This window comes from Penaeus monodon, chromosome 38, assembly GCF_015228065.2.
Source record: "Penaeus monodon isolate SGIC_2016 chromosome 38, NSTDA_Pmon_1, whole genome shotgun sequence".
Lineage (NCBI taxonomy): Eukaryota > Metazoa > Arthropoda > Malacostraca > Decapoda > Penaeidae > Penaeus > Penaeus monodon.
The window spans coordinates 16,320,375-16,331,328 of NC_051423.1; positions in this window are offsets into that span (position 1 = coordinate 16,320,375).

Consider the following 10,954-nt stretch of genomic DNA (forward strand, 5'->3'; position numbering starts at 1 on the left):
CTTAGGAACTTTGTCGTGTCGTCGTTTATATTCTTTTAGTGCATTCTTTTTGCACTCATTGACAATGTGATGTGCACATTCACCTTCTCTTCACACATCCTACAAAGCGGCGATTTGCAGATTTTCAATATGATGTTTAACATAGAATGGAGAGCTGTTCTTGTGATGCACAAAATAGTGACACTGTATTTTAGATCAGCTTTTCTTAGCCGCTTCCATGTCTCCATAGCATCGGTTGATTCCAACATCTCTTAGCAAAATGTCCATATATTCTTTTTTCCTTCCATCTTTGCTCTTTTTCATTCATCCATATGCTTTTTAACTAACCTTACTGACATCTTTAGTGTGTACCACTTAAGCAAGCCTAAACACATCGAATCAATGACCGGACGGATTTCCTTCATAACCCCCCCCAACACACACACACAATTGATTCTCTTTGCTTCGAACGCAATCTAGAGTGCATTGTCGATTTCTGATTCATATTATTCAATTCATCCATTGTCCATTTCAGAATTCCAGCTCCAAATTTCAACATTGATACAACACAAGTGTTAAATGCCAAAATCTTATTTCTGCCATTCTGTTTCATTTCAACACCGACTTTAGCCCCCCTTTGTATTCGCTTGCAAACTGTCTTTCATGTCCGTTTCGTTGGCCTTATCTGTCACCACGATACCAGGTATTTCTATCCACTTTCATCGATTCCTCTCATCATTTGCCTATTCGAAAGTGTAACTCTGTTTAACTTCACAACTTTCCCTCTCTACAGAACAATACTCCACACTTACCTAATTCGAATTACATCCCGATATTCTCACTGAAGAATGTCCAGTTTGTACTAATGAATCTATTTGGTCCTCATTCTTGGCAAATATCTTGAGATATCCACGAATAATTGAAAATTTAAATTTCTGAATTCCTTCCCCACCCATTCATAAGAAGCTGCTACTTTTCTCAAGATCAATCTAATGGAATCATACATAATGCAAACAGTAATGGAGATAAGCTGTACCCGGGAAAAATTCCTCCTAAATATGCACATCTCCCTACCTTTCATCAGACGTTTCTGACATTCTCTGCTGTCCCAAAAATTTCCAGGCATCACTAATCCAGCTATGGGTACCTTGTCATAACCTTTTTGTATTCAATCCACGCCATAGCTAGTTAGCCCTACTTTTACAACCTTTCAACACTGTTTTGTCGATCAGCAGTTGGTCTTTTTCCACGACTCCCCTTCTGTTCATTTGGTAATATTTTCCCCCTTTTCCAAAAAGACATACATCTCTTCTGCAACCATGCCTTTTAAAACTTTACATTAAGGGTATGCAGGACATAATTATAAACTGCATTTCCTTAGCTGGATCCTTCTGACATAAAACAGTTCTCCTATAGTCATCCACTCGGTAACTTTTTGTATCAATTATAATTTCATGCTGATTTGCTCTTCTCCCGTGTTTGATCTGATAGCGCTGGGCACTGTCTTTCCTGGGTCCTTCCAGTTAAGGATTCTTCTACTGTTTTTTTTTTTCTTTTCTTCTCTAGTGTGATTGATTAATTATTTAAAATTATCTGTGGCATCACTAGCTAAGGTCATTAGCGGGGAATACCTTCTTAGATGGTAATATTAAAATTTTTAAAACTTTAAAATCTGTAAAATAATATCTTACAAATAACAATAGATAGATTAAATTATGCCCAAGTGCATAAAATTTTCGCATAAACATTATGCATAATTAAATTTTTTTGAAAATATCAGTCTCCCTAAGGAAACAAATAAGACCCTCTGTGTCACAATCCTCCCCAATACATTTTTCCAGTGTAATGGGGGAGACAAGTACATACGTCTTTAGTCTGAGATCGTTAATGGCTCTTGGCATCCCTCACAAAGTGCTTGAATTTTAGCCATCATCGGCCCATGAGTGCCCGATTCTTAGTTTTGTTAATGAAAACTTTACTTTTGGGTTTGATGGATGCTGGTCAAGCCAACTGCCAGGGTCATATTAATCTCTTGCAGTTTTTCTGGAGGTATGCCTCCATTGTACTTTTCATTTATTGAAAAGAAACTCCTGATCCTGGTTTCAGGTCGGTGTGTAGGAGAGGAAAAAGAGCATCACAAGGCTGAGGCCGCTGCTGCCCTGCCTTTGGTCAGCTCGCCTTCCACTGATACCAACATGCGCTGGCACCCAACACAGAGTTATCTATTTATGTGCTGACATCAGTGCAAGCCAATCTTGAACCCCCCTCACTACTGGATGTGATGAGTTTAAGCTCTTTTGATTGCTTGCAAGGCACTACGAGTCACAAATATTACAATGGAATGGTTTAAACAATATCTCTAGTCATCTTAACTGCTACAAGGATGGCATGTAACTCTGCAGTGAAGATCGAGGCTGCTAGATAAAGAAATCTCTTTTTGACTTCTGCTTCGGATCTCTCCCCTTCCCAACTCGACCAAATGCAGCTCGACTTGATTAGTCCAAGGGGGGGAACTGGGGGAATTCCAACAGCCAGAACCTTGGGTGAGTTTTAAAGTAAGATTTTCCACAGATTCTTATTCCCCTACCCTAGGATGGGACTATCCTCAAGGGGTTGAAAACCAATCTGGATGTTAGAGATCCTGGAATCTTTGTGTCTCGGTAGTAAATCATGTTCATCTAGTCCTGCGGTGTAATGAAAAGAGTGGTTCTCCGGTCTCAGCATACAGGGACTCCCAGGAGTCCCTGTACCGAGTCCAACATCCGGAGAACAGGGGAGTTGCAGATGAATAAGCCTCACAGCCGCAGAAGCATTGTGGGTCTGCACCCCAACATAAGTGCACAAATGTGAAGAACCAGCAAAAACACTAATTCTTTTGTGGCCTTCATTTTTAACTGTTTGAGGTGAGGCACCCATGTAAGCCTTGAGTTCATTTCACCTCTTGGAAAATTGCAGTGGGTTTGCTCCTAAATAGAGGGAAGGATGGAATTTTCATCATTTGTAAAAATGTATACCCTTTTGTCTTGCTTCGAGAAAAGTTAAAACCCATGGTATGTTGCCCACTGTACGACTGATTGCAGTCTGCACGTGCCTTTGCACATCTGTAATCTTACTCCGAGCAGTACAGTGTAAAGTCACCCACATACAGATTACATGAGACAGAATTTGGGAAAAAAACTTTTCGATTTTCATTTACAGCAATGGCAAACAGGGTCACAAGACACTCCTTGTGGGACCCTTCCATCTGATCTTCCATTTAGAGAAACTTTTTCCCACCCGAACTCTAAATTTCCCGTTAGCAGAAAGCTTGTATTAAGGTAGGTAATGCTCCTCTTAAACCATTGTCATATAGCTTCATGAGTATGTCATGCTTCCAAGTAGTATCATAAGCGTTTTCAAGGTCAAGAAGACTGCTAACATGTGATGTCACTAATAAGGGCCCGTATAGCATTTTCCATCCTCACAAGTGCATCTGTGGTGATCCAATTTTCTAAGCATTTTGATATGGGTTAATATATTTTCCTTTTCTAGCAGCCATGTTCAACCAGAATTTTACCATTTTCTCCATCAGCTTGCAGATGCAGCTGGTGAGAGAAATTGGTCTGTAATTTCCGGGGTGGAAGCATCCTTGCCACATTTAGGAACGGAATGATTATAGCCTCCTTCCATGTGGATGGCACTGTGACCCCCCATATAGATCCTATTGAATAGGTCCAAAGGAACTTCTGGGAGCTCTCTGGTAAGTGAGATATCATTTGGTAGGGGAAAATATCGTCACTTCCTGGGGCAGTTTACGGCAGAGCTGCAAAGCAGAGTCCATCCCCTTTGCGCAAAAATGGCAAGTTGTATGGAAGTTCTGCTGCAGTCCTACCAAAGGATGACACTGAGTTGTCATTCCTGTTCATCCCAAAGAGTGGAGAATCGGGAGTGTAAGATGCCCAGAAGAGATCTCTTTTTGTCTGTGATGATTATGCCATCTATCTTCAAAGCAGGTGGTAACATAGATGTGCTCTTTCCAGTGTTTCTTACGCACCTTGTCCCATACTCATGCTAAGGGTGTCGCAGAATTAATAGAGAGACATATGTCCCCACGATTTTGGGCCCTTTTGTAAGGGATCAAGGTTCCATTGCTGGGGCATCACTTCAACTGCTGTAATGCAGCTTTTCTTGCTCTGACAGCTTGTTCTCATTTATCAGACCACCATGGTACCAGAGGTCAACGGTATTGCCTGTTACTTTTGGAAATGGATGCTTCTGCGGCAAGTTGAATTTGTGATGCGAAATGATTAACAGCATCTTAAACCACACTGGAAATTATTCACAAATCCTTGAAATACTGCATTGATCTAAAAGATTCCAGTCCAAGGTCCAGTCGCCATCTCTGCACTCCTTTGGCTGGAATACCATTCACCTCCTCAAAAAAGGTATTGGAAAATGGTCACTTCCCTGTAAGTCTTCCATGACCTGCCAAGTGAAATTCATCTGTGAAACAGGTGAGCCTATTGATAGGTCTATATTGGAGAATATTCCAGTTTGAATTTGGAAATGAGTGGGATGCAGTAAAACTGCATCTACTCTTAAGAACAAGGATTCCAAGGCCCCTTCCTCGAGGATTGCACAAAATAGTCTCCCCAGGGGTGATGCCAACCATCGAAATTCCCAAAGAGTAGAAATGAATGTGGAAAACGACCTAAGTAGATCTTCCAAATCATCTAGTTTTGAGATTATGTAGAGGTAGGTAGATGGATGCAACAGTGAAAGATCATGTCAAGCCTATTCTCACAGCCTTTACTTACAGTGTTGTCTGCAGGTGGATGGCCTGGAAGGCAATATCCTAATGTACCATTACTGCTACTCCTCCATGAGGTCCATTATCAGGGTTTGAATTAGAATCCTCTCAGGGAATTGGCGATTTTCCCTGGTCATAAATTTTTGTAGGCATACACAAATGGGTTTCATGAAGCTCTCAGATGTTGCAGTTCTTCCCCTTTTTCATGAAGTCCCTGACAGTTCCCATTGGATTAGGATATCCAGTTCTTCAGATTATCTCTTCATAAGGTGATTGGCAGTACCTGTGGTCAAGGTTTGCTCCACACCTTTAGGCTGCCCCTTTCCAGGATCTTGTGAGTATCTTTGAGGAGTTGTTACCTGTGGAAATAGTTTCCACTGGCTTCCTATTGACAGGGCTCAGGATTTCTTCCCCCCTAACGGAAAAACCCCCTTGCCGCGGTGGGGGGGGGGGGGGGCTTGAGGTCCCAATGATCTGGGCTACAAATACTGGGGGGTCCCATGAGGGATGAGACAAAATGGTTCCTGGTGCACCAAGGCCTATGAGAGGGGATGGTGCACCCACCCCTGGTTCATCTCATCTTGGACCAGGGAGAACTCTCCCATGTGTGTTTGGCATGCGTGGCATCCCGTAATACCAGGAGACAGGAGTCCTGGAGGTGAGCGATGCTGCACGCTGCGCCTGCAGCTAGCAACACTCCTCTGTGGTCTTTTTTTCTGGTTAGACGGGGGGCTGGTCAAGGCCCTGTGAAGTCAATCGGCTGGTCAAACATGGCTAGGGTCAAGCAGGTACATTCAGTCGGCAGCGCATAGGTTTCCCCCGACTGCCATCAGTACTGTAACAGTGGCTGCGTTTTATTTCCCATTAGCCCTGTGGTGTTGGGAGATTTTGAGCCCAAAATAGTTCCCCTCGTTGGACTCCATGGTGGGTGGGGGGGTGAGGAAATGAAGAATTCTAATTTGTATGAGTACTACAAATTTACAAAGATCTAGCTCTCTCCCTGACGACCTACGCAATCTCCCGACCATTCCCTCTAGAACATCACATGTCACTCTGGAGCCTTTCCAGCTTCCAAAGGGCAAGAATGGGAATCGTAATGGTTCCCGGGATCCCAAACCAGGTAAGATATCCACTAAGGATATCTTACCTGGTAAATATGAGAGTATTTCATATAGTAAGTACCTAGTAGTAAAGACCATTGATGGTGTATCAATCATGGATCTTGATATTTTTGAAGTACATAGGAAAATAGTTGAGGTATGTCAACGTGATCCTCGCATCACCCCACAGTGAGATGGTAGCCTGATAGTTGAGGTTTCGTCACCAGATGAGAGTGACCGTATGCGTGCGATATGCAACATCCCTGGGGCTCAAGTTTCATATTCTCCTCACAAAACCCTCAATCAGTGTAAGGGAATTATCCTTTCTCGAGAGCTGATGAGGTATTCTGAGGAGAAACTGTTAGAGGAACTAGAGAATTTTAATGTAGTGGCAGTAAAACGTTTTAAGAAGAAAGTTGACGGTTTGGAACAGTCTACACCAGCTCTCCTTCTAACTTAATAAGTTGGTCCTTCCAGAATCAGTTAAGTTGGCATGGTACCACCTCAAGGTAAAGCCATATGTGCCCAACCCTATGTGGTGCTTCCACTGCCAGGGTTATGGGCATGGAGCCAACTCTTGCCGTTTTAAGGAAAATGGACAACCAAGAATATGTGTAAAGTGTGGTACGACAGGTCATCAAAGAGATTACAACTGTCCAGGTCCAATATGCTGTTACCACTGCAAAGAAGCTCATGAAGATTCTTCAAAGCAGTGTAAAAGGTACAGATTTGAGAAAGAAGTATTGATAATAAGGAGTAAGGAGAAAGTTAGTTTTCCAGAGGCAAAGCGACGTGCCCATATGCTGTTTGCACAGCCAGGTAAATCCTTTGCTTCGGTTCTGGCTCATCCTCCTTCCCACCAACCCCCTTTCCCTCCATGCTTTCTTTCACCACACACTTTTGCCACTTCTTTAAACCTCAGTCCCCAATTGCTAAAACTGCCTCTGGTGCATTCCACCAGAAACAGAGTAGGAGTGAGGGGTCTATTGAGGAGACTCCTCCTCCCAAAGTAAGGTCTTTGGAGCCATCAGGTGAGGCTCCAGAGGCCTCAATGGTGACAGCCTCAGCTGCCACCATATCCACAGGGGCCTCCGCTGCTAGGCCGAATGCCCCTGAAGCAAAGGCTCGGGTTTGCCCTTTGCCCAGGCAAAGGAATCCTGAGTCTGTTCAAAAGACTCATTTCAAGGTGGGATCTTTGGAGCCGTCAGGAAGGGCTCCAGGGGTCTCAACGGTGACAACACTGCAGGTGAAGGCTGTGAGAATAGGCTTGACACGACCTTACACTGTTGCATCTATCTACCTTCCTCCACATAGTCTCAACATAAATGATTTGGAAGATCTACTTGGGCAGTTGCCACAGCCATTTCTTTCTTTTGGGGGATTTCAATGGTCGGCATCACCTCTGGGGGGAACACTTTTTGCAACCTCGAGGAAGGGCCTTGGAGTCCTTGGTCCTAAGAGTAGATGCAGTTTTATTGAACAGTGACACTCCCACACATTTCCAAATTCAAACTGGGACATTCTCTAATATAGACCTGTCAATTGTCTCACCTGATTCACAGATGAATTTCACTTGGCAGGTTATGTAAGACTTACATGGAAGCGACCATTTTCCAATACTTTTGGAGAAGGTGAATGGTATTTCCAGCCAATGGAGTGCAGGATGGCGACTTGAACATGCGGACGGAATCTTTTTTGATCAATTGCAGTATTGCATGGATCTGTGAATGATTTCCAGTGTGTTCAAGATGCTGTTTAAAACTTCACATCACGAATTCACCTTGCAGCAGAAGCATCCCTTCCCAAAAGTAGCGGGCATTACCGTCGACTCCGGTTTCCATGGTGGTCTGATGAATGCCCAACAAGCTGTCAAAGCAAGAAAAGCTGCATTTAAGGCCCGCAGAAAAGAAGCCCAGTGATGTAACCTTGATCCATTACAAAAAGACCCGAGCCAAGGCCAGGGGAGTGCTAAAGGAGGCCAGAAGGATGTCATGGAGACAGTATGTCTCCTTGATTAACTCTGGGATGGGATAAGGTGCGTAAGATCGCTGGAAAGAGCACATCACTGTCACCACCAGCTTTGAAGATAGATGGCATAATCACAGACAAAAAAAAAAAATGCTAATGAGCTAGCTAAATCCATGGCAGAGATCTCCTCTGGAGCATCTTACATTGCCCGATTCTCCACTCTTCGGGCTGAACAGGAACGACACCCAGTGTCGTTCTTCAGTAGGACTGCAGCAGAACTTCCATACAACTTGCCATTTTTGTGCAAGGAGATGGACTCTGCTTTGCAGCTCTGCCGTAAGACCTTGGACCTATTCAATAGGATATATAGGGAGGGTACAGTGCCATCCACATGGAAAGAGTCTATAATCTTCCTTCCCAAAACCGGGCAAGGATGCTTCCACACCAGAAATTACAGCCCAAATTTTCCCCACCAACCCATCTGAAAGTGAGGGAGAAAAGTTTTTTTGAAGTAATTGGAAAATAGTAAGGTGTGCAATTTTCCCCCCAAACAGCGAGAAAATGGGCGAATTGGGTTTGTCCCCAACGAGAGTGACTGTTGGTGTGATTGCGACTTTCCTGGGGCTCAAGATGTTTCTCTCAAACCCTCAACAGTGAAAGGGTTTGTTTTTTTGAGCCCTGGTAAGGTGCTAAGGAAAACTGTTAGGGGAACTAGAGAATTTTTAATTAGTGGCAGTAAAACTTTTTAAGAAGAAATTTGTGGTTGGAACAGTGACCAGCTTTCCTCTAACTTTAACATTTTAGCCCTTTCCCCAAACAGTTAAGTTGGATGTACCACCTAAAGGGTAAAGCCCATTGCCCAACCCTATGCAGGCTTCCGCAGCCGGGGTTTATGGCAGGGAGCAATTTTCCATTTTAAGGAAAATGGAGAACCAAGAGAGTGTAAATTTGTGATACAATAGGTCATCAGGGAGTGATATGTCCAGGTCGAATATGTGTACCACTGCAAACTCATAAAAGCCTTTTCAAAGCAGTAAAAGGTACAAATTTCAAAAAAGAAGTTTTGGGACAAGGAGCAAGGAGAAAGTTAGTTTTCCGACACAAAGTGACATGGCCATGTGCTGTTTGCACACCAGAAGGCCCTTTGCTTTATTCAGCCCATACCCTTTCCACCAACCCTTGCCTTTGGGTTTGCTTCTTACACCAAACCTGCCACTTCCTTTAAACTAATCCCAATTGCTGAAAACTGGCTCTGTGAATGTTCCCCAGAAATAGAGTGAAATGGGGGGTTTCTTTGACGAGACTCCTCCTCCAAAATTTTAAGTCTTTCAAGCGTCAGTTAAGGCTCCAAGGCCTCAATGGTGACAGCTCCACTGCCACCACATCCACAGGGCCCTTTCCGCTGCTAGACAAATGCCCCGAACAAAGGTCAGGTCCTTTGCCAGGCAAAGAAATCTGATTGATTGATTATTTAAAATAATCTGCCGCGTCACAGCTAAGGTAAAAACGGCGAATACCTTGTTAACTAGAAATATTAAATGTTTTAAAACTTTTAAAATCTCAAATAAATACTTACAAATAGCAATAAAAAATGGAAAATCAAAGCATAAATATTATGCTCTAAGTGCATAAAATTATTGCATAACATTATGCATAATTAAATTTTTGAAAATATTAGTCTCCCTAAGGAAATTAATAAGACCCTCTATGTCACAATCTTCCCCCAATACTTTTTCAGTGTAATGGGGAGACAAGTACATACGTCTTTGGTCTGAGAATGTTGCACATCTTTCCAATACATGTGCGATCGTTAATGGCTCTTGGCATCCTTCACAAAGTGCTTTATTTTTAGCCCTATTGGTCGATGAGCAGTTTGGTGCCCAAATTTTTATCTTGTTAATACAACTCCACTTTCCCTTGGGATGTGCTATGCCCAAATCCAGGTCATCTCTAATGTCTCGCAGTTTGTTTTTTTGGAGGTATGCCCCCATTGTTCCTCCATTTATCAGAAGACAAAATCTGATGCTGGGTTTCAGGTCGGGGGTTTTGGGGGAGGAAAACGAGCATCACAAGGCTGAGCGGCAGCTGCCTTGGCCTTCTGATCAGCTCGCTCATTCCCACTGATACCAACATGCGCTGGCACCCAACAGAGTTTTCTTTTTAACGTGTTGACATCAGTGCAAGCCAATCTTTAACCTCCCTCACTACTGGATGTGATGAGTTTAAGCTCTTGATTGCTTCAAGGCACTACGAGAGTCACAATATACACAATAGAAAAGGTTCGAAGATATCTAGTCATCTTAAATGCTACAAGGATGGCATGTAACTCTGCAGTCAAGATCGAGGCTGGTTTAAAAAAGACTGCCAGATGCAGTCTTCCTTCTGCTCACTTCTGCAAAACCCCTGCCATTTTCAGATTTCAAAAACCCTCTTATAAATTGCATCTGATCCCCGGTATTTAGAATGTGCTGAAGAAATTTCTCTCGGACTTCTGCTTCGGATCTCCCCTTTCCCCAAATTTCCACTAAATTCCAGCTCGACTTGATTTTTCCAAGGAGGAAAATTTGGGGAATTCCAACAGCCAGAACCTTAGAGAGATTAAAATTTAAAATCTTCCAAGATTCCCCATTCTCCTACCCTAGGATCGGCTATCCTTTAAGGGGGTTGAAAACCAATCTGGATGTAGGAGATCCTGGAATCCTTTGTAGTCTCGTGTAGTAAATCAGGTTCATGTATTCTCGGTGTAATGAAAGAGGTAGTTCTCAGCATACAGGGACTCCACAGGTGCAGACCTGAAAGCCCCAGTACAGATTTTGAAGCTTCATTATGAAAACCCAGTCTAACATCCGTAGAACAGTGGAGTTGCAGATGAATAAACTTCACATCCATAATCAAACTTACTACGAATAGCGCTCGGTAAAGCCGCAGAAGCGATGTGCGGTCTGCACCCAAAATAGATGTGAAAGAACCTCAAAATACTAAGTGCTTTTGTTTGCTTTACTTTCACTGTTTTATGTGAGGCACCCATGAAGCCTTGAGTCAAAAATTAAAACAAAATACTTCACCTCTTGGACAAATTGCAGGGTGGTTTTTGTTTTTTCCTTTAAAAAAAGAGGTT